The following is a 15,265-nucleotide window of genomic DNA, read 5'->3' as shown; positions in this document are numbered from 1 at the left end:
ATAATGCTGATACTCGCACCAGTATCTAAAAGTCCTAAAATGCTTGTTTCATTAATTTTGACTTTAATCACAGGTAGAGGTAAAATTTGTGGGCTCTCCTGTTTGAATTCATCACTTAATAAGTCCTCAGGCTGCGCTATCCATGAATCTACCTTCGCTACTTCCCACTCTTCATTCTCAATGGTAAAATTTGTGGCTGAGTCAGTGTCTAATGGAGCTACTAATTCGAAATTGAAGTTTTTTTTTTCTAGCACCGGTCCCCTCGTACGTCGGTGCATTCGGATTGAGCGGTCTGCGGTCCTCGCTTCCTCTCCTTCTTGTTTGCTGGAACTCAAGGCTTTCGGCCCCCGTGATATCCGGGTTCATGTCTTGGGATTCGATCGCCTGCTTCCACGGATCGCGCTGCTGTTTGTTATTCAGTTCATTGATGTATCGGCGCCCCTCTTGGTACCTTGGGTCCGAGTTCCTATCTCGCTGGTAATTCCTTCTCTCATTCCATCTCCTTTCAGGATCGCGATAGTAAGGCCTATCTCTTCCTGCATTTTCCCATCGCCTTCTGTCATGTGAGATGTACCTCCTTTGGTATGGCTGCCTGTCTTGGTAGCGCGGTCGCCTGTCTGGGTAGTTAGGTTTTCTAAACCACGGACGTTGGATTTCTTCCTCCTGGCGTCTCGTGTTCGTATCTCGCCGCGGTACAGCGCCTGAATTCGGGCCGTTTACCTGCACATTGCCTCGTGCATTTTCGCTGGTGGCATTAGCTAGGTACGCCCTATGTTCCTGCGTTTGCCTGGTCACTCTCTGCGGTACGTTATTAGTGGATGTAGCGTCTAGCTCCCTTAATATAGCCTCAACTTGGGCTGGATCATCGATCCTCGCTGTAATGAGCATTCTCTGCACGTCCGACGGAAATTGTTTGATTATCGTCTGAACGATCTCTGCGTCTGACACTGGAGAATCTAATTGCCTAAGTTTGACGAGCTGCGTTAGGAAGAAGTCTAAGTATCGTGTGGGCTGTGTCGACATGTACTTGCGAGTGTACAAGTCCATTCTGAGTGCCTGTTGTGTGGATAAGGACCAGTACCTTTCGAGGAAAGCCTTCTCGAAATCTGCGAACGTCTTAAAAGTATCTACGAAACCGTAATACCAGGTCTTTGCCTGTCCTTCGAGATATTTTTCTACTATGCGTAGTTTCTTTTCTTCAGGGGCTTTAATGTCTTGGAAATATTGCTTCAATTCCCTAAGATAGACTTTTGGTGTTATTTGTGACGTTCCACTGAATTTCTTCGGCTGATCGTCACTCGTTCGCACGATGTTTATGATTTGCGTGGAGGCTTCAGTTCTTTGCGTACTTTCGGGCATTGTCCTTTCCATGTTAAATATTTGGGTTATAGGCTCGCTCTGTGTCGGTTCATGCGGCTGTATCCTAATTTCTCTGGCCACTTGGGACTCGGCCTGTTTGTCGACTAACATCTTGACCAAGGTCGACAAGTTTTCGCTCTGGGTCTTAATTGCCTGGATCTTTCCCTCTATGACCTCGTTAACTTCCTGTCTTACTGACTGCTCGCTGAGTGTAATCGCACCCTCAGTCTCTGCTATCTTTTCTGTCAGTTCGGTTAACCTCTTTGTAATATCCTCGGTCTCCGACTTTAAGGTCATGATTTCGTGGCTCGTTTTCTCCTGGGTCTCTCCAATCTGTACGCATACTTTATCCATTTCTTTCCTATTCTCGTCCTCAATTTTATCTATCCGCTCCTCCAAGAGTATCATACCTCGAGCTAAGTCCTTGCCTTGATCTTGCACCATTACCCTAGTTTCCCTCATGCTTTCCTCAACAGTCGCGCTGTGGCTGTCTAACTGCTCTTGTATCTGTGCTTGTGCATCGGCTAACTTCTTTATCTCTTCCATCGTCTCCTGCCTGTTTGCATTACACGCCTGCATGAGTTTATCCTGGTTCTCCCGTAACTCTTTTTTCAGTTCGACCTGGCTTTTTATGAACCTCTCCTCGAGTTTTACCTCATACTGTTTAAATTCTTCCAAGACCTGTCCGTGTACTGCCTCTACTTTATTCGCCAGTTCGGCTTGGCTACTCTCAATCTTATTTACAAGTTCTACCTGGCTGGATTTCAACTCGCCTTGTGTGTTCTTTAACTCATTAGCTAATTCTAGCTGGCTGGATTTTAATTCGCCTTGTGTGTTTTTTAACTCGTTAGCTAGTTCGGCTTGGCTACTTTCTACCTTGTTCACAAGTTCGGCCTGACTGGATTTCAGATCGTCAGCTAATTCTGTTTGGCTACTTTCTATTTTATTCGATAGTTCGGCCTGACTTGATTTCAACTCACTGGTTGTTACACTTAAATCGTTAATGGTTTTAATCAACCTGTCCCACTGCTCCTGGCTAATCGACATTTTATATGCTGAGAGAATACGACTGAGACCATCAGGATCCCCAACATACTTCCAATACATGCAAGACACAGTAATCACCAATACAAAACAATTTTATCCTAAACTTGGATAAAATTATACAAACATATCATTTATAATTAATACCACTACTTGTCAAACAGTTTATCACAGCATTCATATTTATCAACACTCAGTAAATCTATGTTCATGGCTGTTAGTCTGGGTACAAAATAAATAAAATGTAAAACGCACAGTCCCGGGGATAAGCAAATCTAGCCCCTAAAGGTGGGCGCCACGCCTTTCACTCCTCACTCCGGCCCCTGTGCCCTTTTAAGGCACCAAATGCGGTGATCTCTTCTCTCTTCTATGCGCCGGCTGCTCCTGTAATAAATGACATATAAAATCATACTCACCGCTGCATGTAGACTCTTCTTTCTCAGTTGTGCCCGTTCGATATCCCCGCAGAGGCCACCCGCTGATTGAGGAGTGAGGGAATGAAAAGAAGGGGGTAAACTAACTAAAATGACGGTACCCAAGACTGAATTAAAGTTTAAAATAAAAGACTAATTTATTCAAATAAAATGCAAAGTGCTGAAATGAACGTAAATTGAACTAGAGAAAAAGTGTAAACAAAGGAAAATAAATGACTAATAAAATATTAAAGATAGAAGGTCTGCCTTCCAAAACAATCATGACTGCCTGAATAAACTGACTGAAGGTCAAACACCTTAATTAAATATTCCAGACTATCTTGACATTGTCTTCAAGTTGAAATAAAATGACACTGTATAAAATTCTGGTCAGAACGACCACCTTCTTGAGATACAAAAATATATAATAGAGAAACCATCTCTCAAAATAAATTAATGAATAGTTGACTCACAAAAAGTAAAATAAATTCTGTTACGTCGATCACTCCACTGACTTATAAGAGTTATTAAATGTTTAACACATGTAGGCTCATTTGGGAAAAATACCCAAATTTAAATAAACATGGACTGCACTGAACAAGGGTATCACTTAAGGAAATAGTTCTTAGAAAAAACGGAACAAAACAACCATGAACATCACTTCATTTCCTACATAACCGTCGTCTCATTCAAATACCTCATGATTAAACAAAATTAATTATCGCAACATTACTCTGAGTGTATCCAACCACTCATCTACATGTTAGACTTCACTTGCTTGACTGTGATAAACTGGACTTCTCAAAATAAAACAAAATTAGGCCAAGTGCCTGATGTTAACATTATCGAATGATAGCGATCCTTGTACATTAAAATTTCTATTGACTTTGCCGCTAACTGCATTTCATTATTAATTCATATTTGTGGTATCACCACTAGATGGAGGCAGATACCATCTTATTTACCATTTCTTGCGGCAGTTTTATACAATTGGTTTATTAAAGATCGCTTCATTTCAAAATAAAAATGTAGTGGATTTTAAAAGAAAGTTTGGTAATTACTTGGCTGCCTGGTATGAGCATACCACTACTATTTCGACTGTGACATAATCGATGACCTCTAGATCTAACATCTAACATCTTATTTACATCATTACATTAATTAACGGAGAAACACTGCTCCGACAAAAAATACAGAAATCAAAACCAACTAGCCTAGCTACACTTATCTATTTACAACAAATCAAATATAAATAATTCACATGCGCTTGCGTCCTACAAATACGGTAAAAGTTACAAACAGAAAGAAAGACAAATAAACAAAACTGGATCCCACCGTCGCGGCCTACTGGAAATTAACAAGGATAGAAAATGCGCAAAACAAACTCGGCGTTACCAGACAAATATACCCCGCTGCGGGTAGCAAAATATTGCGAATTTGACGGCAATCTCAAAATTTCAGACGACAAATGTCTGGAAATAAAATTATCTAACCTTGATGGAAAATTTTACTGTAATTTCACGTCATCCGTGACTGCATAAATATTCAAAACACATTGACTCGTCGCTCCGTTCACAATGTACACTGGCTAGCATTATTAGTCGAGCATCTATTCTCCCTGGAATTATTTAACAAATACAGGCTCCTGCCTGTAGTATCATAACCCATGTCGTAACACATTTAACGCACGTGGTTAAATTCTTCATTCCACAATTCTTATTTATTCATTTATTCGCGACGTCATTTTTATTCATATTCTCACAGTACGGCCTCGCTCGTACCCGGCGGGCAAAAATATCTGTCGTGCACATTACGACTTCTCATGTAAATTCAAGACATGGTTCAACTATCATATTTCCATCATCAACGTAGATCATCAGGGATATTAAATCTAGCTCAAAATCTCGATCATTCACTGTTAACACATCACAAAAATCACAGAGCTGACTCATCAATGGCGCTCATTGTTACTATATTAAAAAAAACAAGTGACGAGATTGCCTCTCAAAACACAAATGTTGAAACGTGCGCAACCGCGACTACAGAAATAAGAAAAATTCGCGTCTACCCAAAAATCGTCGCAAAATACGCGGGATAAATACAAATCGAAACCGGTCATCTAAAGGATGATTCCGCCACATAAAACAAAACTGAAATGCGCAAAACAGCAAAATAAACATTGAAAAACATCGCGGCGGTGTCCATAACATCAAAAACTCCAACAAAGAAAAATATGACTCACAAAACAATCGATCTAAAATCATGATGAACAATTAAAAAAAATCAACTGGCATTACACTCGTAGATCAAAACAATAGCTGCCTAACTGTCAAAATGACATCCTACAGAAAATCAACCATAAACACGCAGACAAACATCTACTTAAAACAAAGAGCACAAAAATAAGCCTATCTGAAAGTGCAACATTAACATAATTATTATTATTATTATTATTATTATTATTATTATTATTATTATTATTATTATTATTATTCCTAGTAGTATTATAAACTGTGAATTATTTACAACTCTACCTAGTACTCTAAACTACACTGATCATCGATTTTGCCACGGTACTACATATTATTTACATGATTTAATTATGCTCATACCTGTATGGTGGAAGCAGGTCAGTTCACCCACCGGCCCCCGTCATGGTGGAAATTAGAATTCCATCTTCAGGTTGATGTGGTATTCCAGATTTTTATTACACACGCAAATTTGACACATTCTTGCCATGCCGTGACACACAATTATATTAGCATAGAAAAAACACTCGCATTTCTCTCACTCCCGTGAAAGTTTAGAAGATGCCGCTGCAGCCTCCTGCTTGCTGTGTAGATGAAGGTCGCCTCGCTTCCTACCTGCAACCCTGCTGGCCTTCCTTCGCTCCCTCAGCTTTGTTTACCTTCAGCTTATAGTACGTTCACCTTACTGGGACATAACTTTCCCCTCAAGGTTTGCCATTGCGGCATCCATTGAATAAAGTCAATCACCTTCCCGTCTGTATTACTAGTCTCTGCCCATAAACATCTCGCTTGCCAAACAGTTTGTAGAATGGTGGAAACAAGCTAAAATGCAGTTTATGTTGTGGAGAAAATTTTATACTGATCTCACATGTAACACTCCCCACTGGTTAGAAATGTTTTTATGTAAACCTGCTGGACATAATATCATTTAAGTTGAAAGTGTAATTCTTCCCTACACTCCCTGCATTTCCAGTAAAAGTCTGTGAAAGTGTTCATATCCTGAAATGCTATTCTCTCACGTAAATACAACAAGGCTTTCTAAATGCCTACAAGTGTCTAATCGCCTTCTTACCAGCCAAAATAAAACTGACTAAAATGCATTTTGCTGAACAGTCTGTCACTCTGTCAAAACGTAGATTCACTGAGAATACTGAAGTAACACTAAAAGTACTCAAGACAATAACTGAGAGTATTCAAAACAACTGTGAACTCTAGAACTTTAGAAACACTTGAGAGTGACTCAAACACTGAGAATTCTAGAATACACGATTCAAAACACTGATAACTTGGAATGACTGAGAGTTCTGAAAACACACTGAGAAGTAACTGAGAATAACTGAGAATAACTGAGAATAACTGAGAGTTCGACCCTCTGGTCGCTGGGTTTTATAAAATTTTCCCCCACCACCAGGAAAATAGTTCCGTAGAAGGGATGTGGCGTAATAATCTAGTCCTTGGGAGCGCTTTCTCGTACATCCGTAGGTTATGGTTTTCAAATTTTATACACAAAACTTCCTAAATTCTGTCCGACTCACATGCGATATTGCGCCGCGGGAAATGATCATAGAATACTCCACACGATGATGCGCGTCATTGGTGTTATTTTCTTCCGGTGGATGGTCTCGTTCAGCCATCATGGCTCCTTATTCTGGGTTCACTTACTCCTCCGTTTGAAGTTGAATTTTATTAATTAGGCACTGATTAATCACAGATTGGCACTGATAATTCACCAAATATTACAACGAAGTTAGGACACTGTTTTTCACTACCACCTCGGGCTTCAGATCGCGAGATACTGATAGTAGATCTCCCGGTATGACAACACATTCAAATTTAGAATATTCTGATTGGCTGAGACTTTCGCGCTCTTCCAAAACGTACTGCATCCGCTTCCTCCCACGAATTGGCGGTTACTGTCGTTGGTCCTCTATTGTCCTAGCTAAATAGGTCAGGCTTCACCGCGTGCTTTTCTCATGAGAACGAACAGCAAGTGCCCACTCCCTGGCGGTGTCATAAAATTTATTGGATGGGTGGTTTACAATCTGGTCGTGTCTAGAGAAGAGTTTCATGGATTCTCTCGCCGTCAGGCTGGCGCCAGAAAATTCCTTTGTGACTGCTAGTTTCACAGCCTCACTGTGGTATCTCAATGTGAAATATTCAATTTTAATTTAAGAATTAAATTAGGCAAATTCGCTTATGGGTGCAGTATGTATGTATGTATAAGTGGGGTTGGATGGATTCTCCAATGTGTGAATGCAGTGAAGAGGAGCCGACCATTGACCATGCCAGCCTGCGCTGCCCTCTTCATGCTACTCTGGAAGCATGTTTCACCTTTCGTAACGTGCTGTAAAGTGGCAGCTGAACTTATGAATTTGTTGTTATAATCACCATGCGATTACATAAATGACTACGGAATAGATGAATATTCATAAATAAATATACCGTAGATTTAGATAGGAAATGCACAGTATGTAGTTTTAATTCATAAGGTGAGATCTCCAACAAACGGCAAATAAGTTAACATAGAAGGGACAGCAGACTCAGAAAATGATGGAACCAACTAGAGGGAAGAATATCCTGGACGTGGTCCTGGTAAAACCCGATGAGCACTATAGAAAATCCGAAGTAACAGATGGTATTAGCGATCACGAAGCTCTTTTTTGTTGTAGTTAAAAATTAATGTGATAGGAAGGAATGTCCTTAAAATAGGACTATTAGGTAGTACCACATGGCTGATAAAATAAGCATGAGGGAGTTTTTAGAAAGTAAACACGATCGTTGGAAAACGGTAAATAAAAATGTAAACAGACTTGGGATGGAATTAAAGCAAGTGTTGAAGAATGTGAAAATAGGTTTGTACATTCAACGTTGGTAAGGAATGGTAAAGACCGACTATATTCGTATAACGAATTCGTGTTGCTACCACACACATTCTGAGAGTACATCTGTCTAAATCGTCCACACCGTCTTTATTCCAAGCATTTTTTCTGAGGAAAATAGAATACATGGCCACCAGTACAGTTTATTCATTTTTGCACAACCACGTAACTAATCCAGATCTATGTACCACGAGTAACTCTTGCGCTATCAAATGTATCTGCTATTAACTTTTCACCGCATTGAAATCCTTGTAACTTTCCAAAGAGATGTTTAGCTTAGAGCCGTGCAGTTTGCGTGGCCGTACTAGGGGCCGTAAGCTCCCACTGGAATAGCTTTAAGGGTCATTTGAGCACTCAAGCATCCATAAACACCCGTATTGCCTGCGGAAGGATAAATGTTTATACATTCTTAAATATTATTGAGATTTGATGGAATTTAATGACGTCTTTCAGGAACGAAATATGTGTAATTGTCTAATACATTTCGTTTTCAGGTAGCTTATACATTCATTAAATTCAAAATTAGTTTCGACAGATCGATGATTGTAACAAGTATAAATTAACTCAGTCGAAACTGATAAGAGGTGGCTTCAGATACCCAAAATCATTGACAACGACATTTTCATTTAAAAAGGAAACGTAAAGCTCGAGAAAGGAAGCAGTTCAAATCAAATCAAATCAAATCAAATCAAATCAAATCAAATCAAATCAAATCAAATCAAATCAAATCAAATCAAATCAAATCAAATCAAATCAAATCAAATCAAATCAAATCAAATCAAATCAAATCAAATCAAATCAAATCAAATCAAATCAAATCAAATCAAATCAAATCAAATCAAATCAAATCAAATCAAATCAAATCAAATCAAATCAAATCAAATCAAATCAAATCAAATCAAATCAAATCAAATCAAATCAAATCAAATCAAATCAAATCAAATCAAATCAAATCAAATCAAATCAAATCAAATCAAATCAAATCAAAATACTTTATTAGCAGATGAGTTATCTACCTCGGTGGTAAACGATACACAAGAATACATTGTTATCAACAACTAAGTTTTAAACTGAAATGGATAGAAGTAATTTTCCTAAAATAGAGTATTGTAAAATTTACACAAACGATTTTTCTGTTAAACACAGAGCTCATCCTTAATAAATTTATATTATACACAAAATTCTGCTCATAATATATTCTGTATTTACACACTTAATCAAATGATAAACAGTACGTGGAATCACTTGAAAAATACTATACAACTGCTATAAGATTTAAATTTGCCTTCCTTTTTTAACCCATTTTGGTACCTAACGTGCATAACGACCTGCTGCTTCTTAAGCAGATCTCCCTTTCGTCACCGCTTTTCAGAGTTCCTGAAGGCCTTCACAGCTACCGCATCGGTCCCAGGGCCCTCGAAGTCCCCACTGTACTTCACCTCTACAGGCAGTCCCCTGCTTTGGCAGTCCAATCTCGATAGACAAGAGGATAGAATTCATTCACAAGTTTTTTATTTACAATAACCTACACAGGTCGAATTCCCTCTAAAGTGTCTTTTCTCTTTTGCTGTTTATTCTTTTCTTGAATATCTGTACAGATTTTGGAAAAGGATGAAACACTTCCCCAGGTAAAATGTTCCACTCCTTTATGTCATTACGAATGAATGAAAATTTACAGCCCTTCCGATATAATTATTTTCCATCTGAAACCTCTCATGGATGTCCCCCGATGCTCCCTCTCCTGTATAAGCTCTGTGTATAGTTAGATTAACGTGATCCATAGCTGGTGGAGACGACAATGAAAACCTTCACAAATGCAATCGAAATAACCGTGTGTTTGTACATTTGTCGAAATTCTCTCACAGATATCCGTTTCAGGTTTAATAATGACCATCCACGTATTATGTAACTTTGGTGTCTGTCGGTTTGTCTCTTTGTTTCTCTGAGTTCTTATAAACGAAAAACTACTGGATATATTTCAACCAAACTTTGTATTTGGAACTCACCTGTTCTTGGGTGGGTTTTAGAGTCAATGTTTGTTTGTCCAACTCTCGTATGATGTGAGATTAATCTGAATGGCGGCTTGTTATGACCGGATGCCTGTCCTAACGTCACTCTCATCAGAGGAGTTAAGGAGATTAACTGAACGACGTGATGCATGATAGTAGGAAAGGTGAGGATGATACGTGGTGCCGGCACATAGCCTACTCCTGTCGAATAGCACCAAGGGGTCCGCTCAAGCCTTAACGTCCCCATCCGACGGACGAATCACCAACAACAGCGTCATATGACCTACCTCCATATGAGCACTGCGGAGAGATTTGGAATTTGACCCAGACTTATGGCACGCAACCTAGTAATTACAAATTGTATACCACCACCTCCTCTAACCTGCCAACCAACATTCTTGATGGTGAGACTTTTCGACGACTCGAACCAGCTAACCTCGGTGTCAGACCGTTTAGAATTCAACGCCTTAATGATCATAGCCACCAGGCGGCTAGGTTTCAGGTTCGATATTATTCCTAAATCCCTGAATAGACTGGGGGTTTATGAAAGGATCAAAATAGCGATTTTACTCTCCCATACAATATACGACACCAATCTTAATTTAAATCTACCAGCCTTAATGGAAAATGGAAAAGAGCCCAAAAACGGCTGTGCATACAGTTAGCGTACAGTTAGTGTCTTCAGATGGAAAGTTCTGCCAACTTAAGGTGTCGAATGAGAATTTCTTACGAAGTGTTAGTTAACTTAAAGAGAGGATTGGCATGATTGCATGTGTGCATGTATTTCAGAGTGATAGGATAAGCAATGTGCATGCATTTGCATCGTTGATTAAGTAAGGATTTTCTAAATTTTCCGGCAGAGTTTCCCCACAACTGTGCACTCGATCTGAACCTGGAACGTAGGGACAACAGTTATATTGAACGGATCATATTCCGTAAATTAAGTGGGGAATTGACACATGGAAATGAAATGGACCCGTGATGAGGTCAGGCACATAGGCCTTAACGTGGATGACAGAAGAATGATCCCATGTGTATTGTGAAGAGGGCCAATGAGACAGTGAATACCTGCTTTAGAGAAGTAGAAAATTTAAATTGTCCCATTTTGCTGAGATAGTGTCAGGTGTGTGTGGAACTAGGCCGTGTAGAAAGAGTCTATTTATACTTTACTGTCGTTCGAGACGACCTTTCCCCATTCCACACTGCCCAGGTGAGGGTGAAACCCCTTCTTTAAGAAGACAGCGTGTGAAATGTGTTTCTTTGCATTAAGCTTGTTTTTAAATTTCATGTGGCAGAATCTGCATCTTACTGAGTATTGCCATATTATTGTGCTTATTGTGATGTTTATATTTTGTTGTATTGTCGTATGTGTCGCTGATTAGGGAGTGATGTAGCACATAAGCTACCTAGTTGGTTGTGGTTTCAAGCCCATTCTGTGGTTAGGGAGATTCGGGCTCACCTCTAACTTCTGTGATTTTGGAAGGGAATAATGTAGTCCTGTTTTCATGTATGTGAGTAAATATATCCCTATGTGAGGGAATTTATGAGTGATAGTTTATAGATCTGCGAACTATTACTGCTCCTAACATTATAAATCTTTAACGTTATGCCAATGCGTTATATACTAAGCACCTGTTCACACTTATCGTAATTCCTCAAAGCGAAAGTAATGATCGCTGGACTCTGTGAATCAGTTCTTCGTTTGCCACTTCATGGCATGTAATTGAACTTGTAATTCATTGCCATTAAAAACCAAACACCATGGCATTATAGACCTTGAAGGGCCTTGGCCTACCAAGCGACCACTTCCCAGCCCAAAGGCATGCAGATTATGAGGAGTCGTGTGGTCAGTACGACGATTGCTCTCGGTCGTTACTCTTGGCTTTCTAGACCGGGGCCGCTATATTACCATCGGATATCTCTTCAATTCTAATCAAGTAGGTTGAGGGGACCTCGAACCAGCCCTAAGGTCCAGGTAAAAATCCCTAACCTGGCCAGAAATCGAACCCGGAACCTCCGGGTAAGAAGCTAGCACGCTACACCTACACCACGGGGCCGACAATTCATTGCCGTTGCAACATATAAAGTTTGAGTTTCATTTTTCCACTTCCATTTTTGTGATTTCGATTATTAAAGTTATTTATCTTACTTTGTTCATCATTTACTCGCACAACGACGTTTCCTGTCCGATTAGATCTTTAAGATCCTCTTATTTATAATTTATTAAGGCCACAGGACCATTCTCGGGCTCCTCGACTAATAGCGTGTGGCCTGACATTTGCGTTGTGTGAGTTTCTTTTTATATAAGTGAGGATTGGAACAGAGGAACCAGTAGTTTGGTGATCGATCTGTTCAGTTTTGTTGTGTTCTTAAAGCGATGTCAACTATATGTGCATCCAATCGATGCAGGGAACAACAGAATGACTTCCAATCTATGAGGTAGTGACTGTGGTTTCCTTCAGAACCCATAATCACGGACGGAGCCATAAATTAATAATTCCCTTGTTATAAGATAGATAACGGAGAAGTTGTGATAACTTCAGTCTCAAATAATAGGTAATGTCGATATTAATAATAGCGGTCTGTGGCTGGATAATTGTTACCTGGAATACGACAGACCGAAGCGTAGATGACGAGTGTAATATCTGACACAAGCTGTGTACTTTCCAGCGAAGTTCGACAGTGATAGGTAGAAACCTGGCAAGTTCATTAACTTCAATTATGGGGCTATTTCATGTCTAAATCTTTTCTAAATTTGTGAGTTACAATTCATGAATTGTATCTATTATGACGAAAGCACTAGTGAATGTTTAATGCAGCTGTAAAACTGCCGTTTGTAGACCGAACTTGTTTTTTTATTGGGAGTTAAGGTAAAGTAATATAAGCTGCACAGTAATAACTTTTCTTTGGGAACGGAGCCGCGATATTACTTTAGCATAGACCCGGGTACCACCAGGAGGACTGGTGCATCGAATACAGAAGTGTATAGCATTAATTTTGGAAGTACTATGGAAGCGTATGAAGGAGGATTTGGCTGGAGTGAAGGGTGAATTAGCGGACATGGCGGTCAGGCCACGAAAGACAAAGAGAATCAGTTAGAGCATATGAAAGAAGCCCGCGGAAGTCAGTGAAAAACAGTTAGGGGAAACGAAGGAACAATTGATAGGTTTAGAAGTCTGTACTACTGAACAATTAACAGGTTTAGAAGTCTGTACTACCGAACAATTAACATGTTTAGAAGTCTGTACTACCGAACAAATGGTAGGTTTAGAAGTCTGTACTACCGAACAATTAACAGGCTTAGAAGTCTGTACTACCGAACAATTAATAGGTTTAGAAGTCCGTACTAACAAACAATTAACAGGTTTAGAAGTCCGCACTAATGAACAATTAACAGGTTTAGAAGTCCGTGCTAATGAACAATTAACAGCTTTAGAAGTCCGTACTAATGAACAATTAACAGGTTTAGAAGTCCGCACTAATGAACAATTAACAGGTTTAGAAATCCGAACTAATGAACAATTAACAGGTTTAGAAGTCCGTGCTAATGAACAATTAACAGGTTTAGAAGTCCGTACTAATGAACAATTAACAGGCTTAGAAGTCCGTACTAATTAACAATTAACAGGTTTAGAAGTCCGTACTAATGAACAATTAACAGGCTTAGAAGTCCGTACTAATTAACAATTAACAGGTTTAGAAGTCCGTACTAATGAACAATTAACAGCTTTAGAAGTCCGTACTATTGAACAATTAACAGCTTTAGAAGTCCGTACTAATGAACAATTAACAGGTTAAGAAGTCCGTACTAATGAACAATTAACAGGCTTAGAAGCCCGCACTAAGGAGCAGTAAACAATGTTAGAAGCTCACACAAATGCCAAACTCGATCAGTTAGTGATTGATAATCAAATGACACAATAGAAATTGGTAGAAATGGATGAGAAAATTGAAAAAGTGCGTATATGCTATAATACGAGAGCGGAAGATTTGAAGAAACAGAAATCTACCATGAAGATCCAGACACAGGGACAAAGTGTCGCTATTAAAGGGACTGTAGATGCCTTAGAGGAACGGACAAGCAACAATGAGATTTTGGTTGAGAAGAAATTGAAAGCATTTGCCGAGGATCTTAATGAAGTAATTAAAGAGGTGGACGAAAACAGCTCTGCTCTGATATTACTAAAGAAAAAGGTAGATTCCAAGTTATGAGTTCTAACTGAGAAAATGGCAGATAAAATGGAACGGGTTGAAGAGAAGTATAAGTTGCAGGTCTGGAGGTCCAAGTAGGACAGACCAAAGCCAAAATGACAGCCAAAATGTCAGGACTAGAAATTCAGGTAGGGCAAATGGGAGAACAATTGGAGCATATAGGCTTGCAAGAGAGCGAAGAGGGAAAGGCAAGATATTTATTTATTTATTTATTTATTTATTTATTTATTTATTTATTTATTTATTTATTTATTTATTTATTTATTTATTTATTTATTTATTTATTTATTTATTTATTTATTTATTTATTCGTGTCTTTATTAAGTGGCGAATTTAGGGCTCATGGCCCTCTCTTACACTTAACCACATAAAAATTTTATTTTTATTTTTACAGTATTAATCTCTAATATCATTGTAATCAATTACTGTTATTGAGGTATGTGAGTCAGATAAGGAATTACAATAATGCAATTAATTAAGATTGCTACTGATGAAGAATTATAGGATAAATAGAGTGCATAATACCAAAAAAAATCAACTTATAACTTAAAGAATATATAAAACTTATTTAAATATAAGACTAAAATAAATTAACTGAATATGTTACAATCTGATTATATACTAAAATCGATGTTACTATGTAGTCTATTCCTACGAACAGTCTATAGCCTTAAATGAGAGTAGTAAGAATGTAAATGGGATAGCCTAAGAGCTTAGATCTAGTACGTAATTTTTGGTTTCATTCACTCTTACATTCATTCGAGTCAACTGTATGTACTCTGGAGGAATTTACGGTAGGCTGTTTTAAATGCCCTAGACGAGCAAGACTTTTTAATATCTTCCGGGATCGTATTCCATAATCTCGAAGCATAGACCAGAAATGAATGGCTGTAGGTATTTGTTCGATGCGGTGCTATTTCAAGTAGTGATCCGGAACGAATGTTAATTTCGTGGAACGAAGAAAGAATCCTAAGATTTGACGATAGATAGGTGGGGCTGAGGGAGGCAGACGGAACAGCTGCGAGAGAGAAATTAGATGACAGCCGCTTGAGTGAAACAATAGTAGGGAATGAACTCTCTAATAGTCAGAGGATAGAAGC

The sequence above is a fragment of the Anabrus simplex genome, chromosome 1 (genome assembly GCF_040414725.1).
Source record: "Anabrus simplex isolate iqAnaSimp1 chromosome 1, ASM4041472v1, whole genome shotgun sequence".
NCBI classification, from domain to species: domain Eukaryota; kingdom Metazoa; phylum Arthropoda; class Insecta; order Orthoptera; family Tettigoniidae; genus Anabrus; species Anabrus simplex.
The sequence above is the reverse complement of the archived record's forward strand: the minus strand, read 5'-3'. Positions refer to the sequence as shown.